Here is a 9907-nt window from a genome sequence, read left to right on the forward strand (position 1 = left end):
CTCAGGAGGGCAGGATTTCTTATCCTGGATACCCATCATTACGTGGATTTTTTGCCTGCTGGAATAGGGCTATATTTGCTAGGCGTGTGCCTTATGATTTGATGACATGTTATTACGGTTCATGAGCATATTGATTTTTCTTGCTGGGCTTCAGCTCACGGGTGCTATGTGGTGCAGGTAAAGGCAAAAGAAAGTTGGACCATCCTTGAGTTGGAGAGCTTAGGTGATGACGTGTACATATGCAGTTGCTCGACCACCACTGCTGTAATGCCCCGAATTCTCCGTTGTGTTTAACGGTGTGAACAGTAGGCGGGGAGGGCCATACTTGCTTAATTAAGTTATTCATTTATTAAATGCATGTACATGTTGATTATATTATGATATGATGTGAAATGCATGCATGTGAGTCCATATTTCTATCCACAGGGGTGTGATGGTAATTTGGCCCGCTGAGGGTAAATTGACTAATTGTTCGCATGTTGGTGATATAATTTGAGACCACATTATGATGTGGGTTTGTTCGAGCTATTTGGCATGAGACGATCAAGGAATGTTAAATATCAGTTTGGTCATAACGGGCTTAAGCTAGGGGCTCGGGGTGAGTCTCGGGGTGCCTTTAATGATTAAAGTGTTACCGGAGATTAAAGGGTAACGGGATATGAACTATTGGTGTTTGAGGATATTGAGATTAGCGGGAATTGGGAAGCGTTGATTATAATTAACGGGTTAAGCGGGAAGTACCAATTTTGCCCTTGGGGTGGCTTTAGAGGCTTAAGATGACACAAGGGGTATTTTGGTCTTTTTGGAAGGATATATATGACTTAAGTGGCTTAGAAAGCTGTGGAATAAACAGAGTAAAACAGGGGTTTGCTTCTTCTCTTCCCGTACCTTCTCCTAGCTTCATCTTCTCCATTGCCTTCTTTGAGAGTTTTGAGTTCTAGGTGGGATATCAAGCTAAGGAACTTCAAGGCTGAGTTGGTAGACTTGGTTCTGCTTGTGTGGGAAGTTCAAAATAGGTTTTGAGGTAAGTTTTGATCACTGAACTTAAGCTATGCTCTGTTTTCGTTTTAGCTTTTCAGTCATGAGTTTTGATGTGGAAAGTGTGAATCAAAGGGGGTTTTAATGTTAGTTTGATTGGGGTTTGATGTGAGTGAGCTAAGGGAGTTGCTTGGGGGTTTAATTGTGTGTTAGGAAGAGGTTCTATGAGGGTTTGAAGGACTGGTTTGAGAGAAAATTACACAGGGAGAAAAACTGGTTCGTGTGGCCGACTTAGCCATTCTGGGCTGAGCGCCGCGGCGCAGCAGGGGAACGCCGCGGCCCTTGGTGTCTGTCAGGAGGGAGCCCTTCTGTCTGAAGGGCGCGCTGCGGCGCATCAGGGGAGGGCCGCGGCCCTTTAGGCCAATTTTGCCAAAATGTGGTTTTTAGCTTGGGGATTCAAGCCATAGGCCTCGGGGTTGAACCTAGTACCCAGTTGGGTAGTATTTGATGTCTCGGGGGTTAGGTTTTGGTTTGGGAACCTTTTATTATTAATTTTATTGATGGAATCCCATAATTTGGTTATGACCAGGTAACCGCTAAAGGACCAAAAGGTTGATCGTTCTTAGGGTCACTCTTTTATTTGTTCTTGCTCGAACCAGAGGTAAGAAAACTGCACCCCAAGTGTGACATGCATGGATATTTGTAAGGCATGTTGATTGTGTAATATGGACATGGATTGAACATGGAATGCTTAGCATATGTTGTTCGCTTGTGCGTAGCACTGACTAATTAGTCAGGTTTGGCAAAGGTGCTAGTATCAGCTGTGAAGCTGTGACTGATTAGTCAGGTTCGGCAGTGGTACTGGGCACTGGTCACGTTGCATTGACTTGTCAGTCAGAATTGGCAAAGGTGTTAGTGTCAGCTGTGAAGCTGTGACTTATTAGTCAAGTTCGGTGGTGATACTGGACACTGGTCACTTAGCGCTGACTTATTAGTCAAGGATGGACTTAGCGTGGTTCACGCAAGCCAACGGAGATTAGATCTAATCGACCATTAGCATTGAATGGCTCAAAGAGCATTAATGCCTAACCGACCCTGAGGGTCGATGAACAAACAGAGCTTGGAGGCTGGTGGCTTACCTAGCAGCCACTCTCCCGCTAGAAGAGAGAGCCTGGAGGCTGGTGGCTTACCTAGCAGCCACTCTCCCGCTAAAAACATGTGATGTTCATTTGCTTGTTGAAAGCTTTATGTTCAGTATGATTATAATGATAATCATTTGATAATGTTATGAAAAGTATTATGGTTTCTTGCTGGGCTTTGGCTCATGGGTGCTATGTGGTGCAGGTAAAGGGAAAGAAAAGCTCACCTAGCCTTGAGTGGAGAGCTGATGTGGTGGTGTGTACATATGCGGCCGCTTGACCACCACGGTCAAGGTGTTCTCAGAGGAGCTAGGGGGTTTACTGTGACGCTCCACGTCACTATGGCTGCTTTCTAGAATGACGACTGGCCCTACAAACCAAGACAAGTCTTTCCAGCGTGCTTTGTCCTCACTCGCACACTTCTGGGGAAAACTTCCCAGGAGGTCACCCATCCCTAGATTACTCCAAGCCAAGCACGCTTAACCATGGAGTTCTCAAGTGATGGGCTACCGAAGAGAAGATGCACCTTCCTGATATAGGTAGTACCCATCAATCCATTTAAGCCATCTTCAACTGTGTAGTCCCATACCTACACAGTCTTAGAATCATTACACTCGACCTTCCCCAGGTAGTGTGGGATTGCACAGCTTACCCAGTCTTTCCCCTTACGGATCACAGGATTCTGACTGTCACAATCACCCCCCCTTACGGGCCCGACGTCCCTGTCGGCCACACTTCCGGCTGGGTCAAGGCTCTGATACCATTATGTGACGCCCCACGTCACTATGGCTGCTTTCTGGAATGACGACTGGCCCTACAAACCAAGACAAGTCTTTCCAGCGTGCTTTGTCCTCACTCGCACACTTCTCGGGACAACTTCCCAGGAGGTCACCCATCCCTAGATTACTCCAGGCCAAGCACGCTTAACCATGGAGTTCTCAAGTGATGGGCTACCGAAGAGAAGATGCACCTTCCTGATATAGGTAGTACCCATCAATCCATTTAAGCCATCTTCAACTGTGTAGTCCCATACCTACACAGTCTTAGAATCATTACACTCGACCTTCCCCAGGTAGTGTGGGATTGCACAGCTTACCCAGTCTTTCCCCTTACGGATCACAGGATTCTGACTGTCACAATCACCCCCCCTTACGGGCCCGACGTCCCTGTCGGCCACACTTCCGGCTGGGTCAAGGCTCTGATACCATTATGTGACGCCCCACGTCACTATGGCTGCTTTCTGGAATGATGACTGGCCCTACAAACCAAGACAAGTCTTTCCAGCGTGCTTTGTCCTCACTCGCACACTTCTCGGGACAACTTCCCAGGAGGTCACCCATCCCTAGATTACTCCAGGCCAAGCACGCTTAACCATGGAGTTCTCAAGTGATGGGCTACCGAAAAGAAGATGCACCTTCCTGATATAGGTAGTACCCATCAATCCATTTAAGCCATCTTCAACTGTGTAGTCCCATACCTACACAGTCTTAGAATCATTACACTCGACCTTCCCTAGGCAGTGTGGGATTGCACAGCTTACCCGGTCTTTCCCCTTACGGATCACAGGATTCTGACTGTCACATTTACCCTATTTTTGCCGCTTAGGTCGGCGGGATTGTAAATTTAAAACTGTAATGACCATTTTGTACTGAGAACCACTTGTAAACGTTTTGTTTAGCTCTGCAGAGCAGTTTGTAATAAAATCTCCATTTCCTTTTTATTGGTTTTATACCTTAACCTGTTAATTACACTTAGAGCACGTTTTTGACCAAAGGACTCAGGTAATGAGTCAAATTTTCGGTCCACCGTTCACCGTAACTGTTCTGGGGTAGCCAGGGCGTTACAACTGCCGAGGTTTGAAGGGAAACTAGGGCTAAACCCTGTTTTGCCGCTTAGATCGGCCTATTGTAAATACTTTGTTGTAATAAATCTTTAAATTATATTTTTGGGATCCCAATGTATATGTTAAACGTTCTAATGAAACGTTACATCTTAACCAAAATATTTAATCCCTAAACCGCCACTACTACAAAATACCCTTTATGGGACCCTTTTTTAGGACACGCACATAAATGCAAGTCCTTAAAAATATTTATGAAGTTTTTAGGACACTCATTGAGAGTCCTGAAAAAACACAATTTAGGACTCGCAATGAGTTTCCTAAAAGAAAATGCGAATCCTAAAAAAATCTGGGTTATAAAAATAAGTGTTTTACTTAATATGTTTAACGACTTGTTTTGGGAGTCCTTAATACTCTTTTACGACTCGCAATGAGTATCCTAAAAGAATCTGCGAGTCCTAAAAAATCTGGGCTAAAAAAAAAGTGTCTTACTTAATAATTTTAAGGACTTTCTTTGGGAGTCCTTAATAATTTTTTAGGACTCCCAAAGCAAGCCCTTAAATATTTTATGTAAAACTCTCAAAAGACAGCCATATATTTCGAAATTATTATAGGGTTACATATACTTAAAAAACTATACACATTTGGGTTTTATTACTCAAAACCCACAGCAACCACACGGCACTGAAGGAGATGAACGGCTGAACGGCATGACCAAGGCTGAACGGATGAAGGAGATGAACGACAGCAGGTGGTGAACGGCGCTCGATTGCAGTGACGTTCCAGCATTCTCGGCGGCGTCGACGGCAGTTCCAGCGTTCCAGCACTCACGACGGCGCACTATCGCGGCTCCAACACTCACGGCAGCGCAGGTCTCGGCTCCAGCAGGCTCTCCGCCGGTGTTGGTTGCTCACGGTTCCAGCCGTGGGTTCAGGTATATATATTGCGAGTCACTCTCTCTCTCCCTTTCTGGTTTGGCACCGCCATTGGCTCTCAATCTCTCATTCTCTCTTAGCTGTGGACTAAGGCTCGATGAAAAAAGGACAAGCAGGGGCTAAGGTCAACAATGAAGGGATATCGACAAAGCTCTAATGGCGAGGGCTTGAACGGCGCAGGCGAGGGTCGACTGTGTCTTCATTGAAGAGGTCGAACAGGTAAGTTTTTTCCTCAGCCTTTTTTTTTTAAAATATCTGGGTTCAAAATGGAGATATGTAATATGATATTTGGGTATATATTTTTTGTTTTGAGATCTCTGTATATATTTGGGTTTAAAACTGGGTTCAAAACTGAGATTTGAATTGTGGGATTAATCATTTTCCTTAGTTTGTTCTTATGTGAGATCTAATGGCTAGAAACTGATCATCATCTTCAAAATTGAGGTATTGTAGCACTACTTATTACCTCAAGATGCCTAATTTCTCTGCTATGAACTTCATTGATTTTATGTGTTAGATTGATATTTTTGAATCGACAAGTTCTGGTTTGGGAGCACGAGGTGTCTATATTTGATTTAAAGTATATATTGTTTGAATGATTAGATGCATGATCCATCTCTTATTGTTTAATTTTTTATTATTGTATATAGATTATTGGTAGTACTCCACAGGTTTATTTATTCGGAATGTTGAAGAGGATTTTCCAAATTGGTTGGCTTTGAGACTAATTCTCAATACTTGGTTCTATATAAGAATTGAGTGACCAGAAAAGCAAAAATGAGTGTCCTTTTAGGACTAATGTATAAAGATGATATATGAGTATTTCGTGATAAATACATGAGTATTTATTGTCATCTTTCTTTTAGTCTTGCTTTTGGTGGTGTTGGGGATGATTGCAATAGAGATACCAATCTTTATATACAATATATAATAAAAGCAAATGACTCAACTGTTAGTTATATCTAACAGCTAAAATTTTATCTCTTCTCTAGAGATTTTCACAATATTTTTCTTTTTCCCTTCTTCTACTTGTTGCTCTGTTAATCTCTTACATCTTGCTCCGATCTTTCCTTGTCTTCATGTTATTCATATATGATTTCTCTTTAAATTGTTTAAGGTCTTCATCCAATTTGCATTGTTGAAAGGTAATTGCTCAAATTTATTTGATGCATTCGTTTTGGGTAGCTTATTGTGCTTTTCAAATAATAATTTTGTTGGGTTTTCTTTTTTCAAATGAGGGATCTTTTGTCTTTTGGATCATTGTTGCTGAGTTGAATGTCAGCTCTTCTATTCTCTTATTTAGGTTTAGGATTTTATTTGCTAATCTTTGAATCTGAAATATTAGTTTAATTATTTATTAGTTATAGAATTCATATTACGAGTAGAAATGCTGAAAATGTTTTTTTTTTTTTTTTGTAATTTCTTTTATATTTTTAGTCCAAATTGTAATGTTTCTGAAGAATATTTCAAACCCTCATAAGCAGATTATTTATGGTTCTATTATAACAAGACTTTTATATGTGAAAGTTTCAAACTAAGATGCATTTTCTTGTAATTTTTTTTGTATTCAACCTACACTCCACTAAAAAACCTTAGTTTCGGATCTGATGGAATTGGTATTTATGACATTGTTTAGGACTTAATGAGTATTAAGGACTCCCAAAATAAGTCATTAAAATTGTTAAGTAAAACGCTTAAAAAATTATCATTTTTTTTTTTTTTGAAATTATAGGGTTAAAACACAAGAGAAAACCCATCAGCACTACACATTTGAGGATTTATTCAATCACACCATTTAGGGTTGGTTTGCTTTGAACGGCGGCTGCTAGGTGAACGACGCTCGACGACGCACATTTGGGGATTTTGATTAGTCTTAAAGCATCAGATTGGTAGCTAATTGCAAGAGGTATGTTGTATTTGATTTAGCTTTAAACTTTTTTAATATTTTGCAAATTTGAATGATAACTGTATTACTTTAGTGGAGTTTAAATATCTTAGATATTTATCCGTAGTGAAGTAGGTTATGGGAATTCTGTGTGCTGCGGTGATAACGGAAGATTGAGAACTTGCATGTCTTAGTGAAGTAGGTTATGAGAATTTTGTGTGCTGCGGTGATATATGGATGAAAACCTGTGTGTTGTTTGATTTGTTTGACATGTTGGTGTTGATTGTGACAGATGGCTAGGCTAGTAAATTAGGGGATATGCTGTATGATTTTCTATAGATTTTTTTGTACTTTGTTTTGTGTGGAAATATGAAAAAGATGGCTGCCACAATGATAAATTTGTGATTCGAATATTTAACATTTGCAGGAGTTGATTATAGAATTTTAAATCCAAACTTAGATCTGAGATAAATTTTTAATTACTAGAATAGACTAAAAAAATTATGTTTAGTTGGAACCCACTATACATCCAAGAAAGGATTCAAATTAGTGATGTTTCTTTCTTAATTAATCAAGTAATTAAGTAGTACTAATGTCTTATCACTTAAGCTCCTTCCCACTTGAACCATAACATCATAATAAATAATAAGCTGGCATTAAAGTTTTAACGAAATTAGAGATTAAGAGGTGGATTATGATTAAAAGGGTCTCTTAAAATATGCTTAATTTAGTCAAAACTATTTGATTTGAATGCAATTTGCGAAGGGAAAAGGTAATGAAAATCTGCACTATGGTATATTTTTAAAGGGGAGATTGATATCATATATTAGGACTAAATAAAGATTGACATTTGAATCAATTTATGCGCTCTTTTTTTCTTTTAAGATTGCTATATTAAAATAGTTTATTTGTAGTGGCCTCAAAAAGTAAAATCTTTCAGATTGTATAAAATCACTAATATATCTAAGCAAGTTATACTATATGTATAATGTTAGCCAATTTATATTAGTAGGTAATTGATTTAAAGAAAATAATCTTCCTTTATAGTAAAGCAAACTCAACTTCAATGTTTACAAATATTGAAGTTCAAATGAATACATACAATAAGCAAAAAGGGGACTGCAAGAAAGAAAACGTGTATATGTCCCCAATTACAACAAGAAAGAGTCACAATAATTACACTATTTTGCACCAAATAAATTTCACAATAATAAAGTACTCCCAAATTCAATCTCAAATGTTCCATTCAATCTCTGCTCCAAAATTCACATTTGATGCTTCATTTCACTGATTTCTTTCTTCTACTTTTGCATTTCCCCTATATTGGCCGACCCAACAACTGTAACTCCCTGGCTACCCCAGAACAGTTACAGTGAACAGTGAACCGGAAATTTGACTCGCTACCCGAGTCCTTTGGTTAAAAACGTGATCTAAGTGTTATTATCAGGTTAAGGTGTAAAACCAGTAAGAAGGAAAGGATACATCTCATTAAGTAAATAAACTGCACATGAGCCATTCAAAACGTTTACAAGTTGTTTATAACACAAAATGGTAGCTACTGTTTCAAATTTACAATCCCCGCAGACCTAAGCGGCAAAAATAGGGTAAATCCCCTAGTCCCTCTGAGAACTCCCTGACCGTGGTGGTCAAGCGGCCAAGTATGTACACAACACCGCCTAAGCTCTCCACTCAAGGTTGGGTGAGCTTCTCTTTCCCTTTACCTGCACCACATAGCACCCATGAGCCAAGGCCCAACAAGAAAACACAATAAAGCATGATATGATATCAACAATGATCATAATAATCATCCAGGACTAACAGTCCAAAACAGATAGGTGACAGTAGCAAAAGTCACAAAAGTGGGTACAGCCCCCTTTAGCCATGTGACGATAGGGTCACCAGGGCTTAACTAATAAGTTATCTTTTCACAAGTTTGATCAGGATAGGTGTATGGTGAATGGTCACCAACATAACCCTTCTCATGACCATAGAGTCATAACCTCGGAACATCGTTCCCTAGCCATGTGACAACAGTCACCGGGGCCCTATGCCCTGGCTCTTAGTACTAGTCTTAGCCTAGCCAAGCGCTTATAAGTTCATCGACCTTAGGGTCGGTCCAGCATTAATGCCATAGAGCCATTCAATGCTGATATTGATTAGATCTAATCTTTATTCGACCCTGCGTTTAGAGTGCTTATGCCGTTTCTGACCTTTAGGTCAGTGTCCCTGACTAATCAGTGCCATACACAAGTAATCAACATTCACTAGCATTTAATATGCAATCCATGTCCACATATATCAACCAACATGCTTCAATAACAAACCACGCATGTCATATTCATATACAGGGTGCAACTGTACTCATACACTGTTTTCTTACCTCTGGTTCGAGTGAAAGTTATTATAAGAACGACCCCTAAGAACGATCAATCTTTTAATTCCTTGATGGTCACCTGGTCATAACCAAAATATAGGATTCATCAATGAAAACGATAACAAAGGGTTCCCAAACCAAAACCTAGCCTACGAGACATCAAACACTACTCAACCAGGTAATAGGTTCGACCCCGAGGCCTAAGGCTTGAATTCCCAAGCTAAAAACAAAATTCTGGCCAAAAAGCCACTAAGGGTCGCGTCCCTCCCTAGTTGTGCTGCGCCCTCTCTGTCAAACACCATGGGCCGCGGCGCACCACAGCCATGCCGCGACTCATTACCCAGATCAGCCAAAAATCCAACACGCACCAGCTCAACTTCCCCTGCATTTCCCCTTGGAACCAAACCTTCAAACCAACTCCAAACCTCCTCCAAACACTCAATTCAACCCCTAAACTTCATCTACAACTCACCCTCATCAAAACCCAAGCTAAACATCAATCAAAACCTCCATAAATCCAAACTATCATCAACAAAACCATAGGCTGAAAAACTAAAAGAAAACAGATTAAAACCATAAACCAATGGCTAAAACTCACCTCAAATCCGAGATCAAACCTCCTTCAATGGCTGAACCAAGTCTACAAACCCAACCCCTTGATTTCCTAGCTTGAAACCTCACTTTGAGCTCAAAAACTCCAAAGGAGAAATGGTGGAGAATGATGTACAGGAAGGAGAAGTAAAACCCTGTTTTGCT

Source organism: Humulus lupulus, chromosome 2 (genome assembly GCF_963169125.1).
Source record: "Humulus lupulus chromosome 2, drHumLupu1.1, whole genome shotgun sequence".
NCBI lineage: Eukaryota > Viridiplantae > Streptophyta > Magnoliopsida > Rosales > Cannabaceae > Humulus > Humulus lupulus.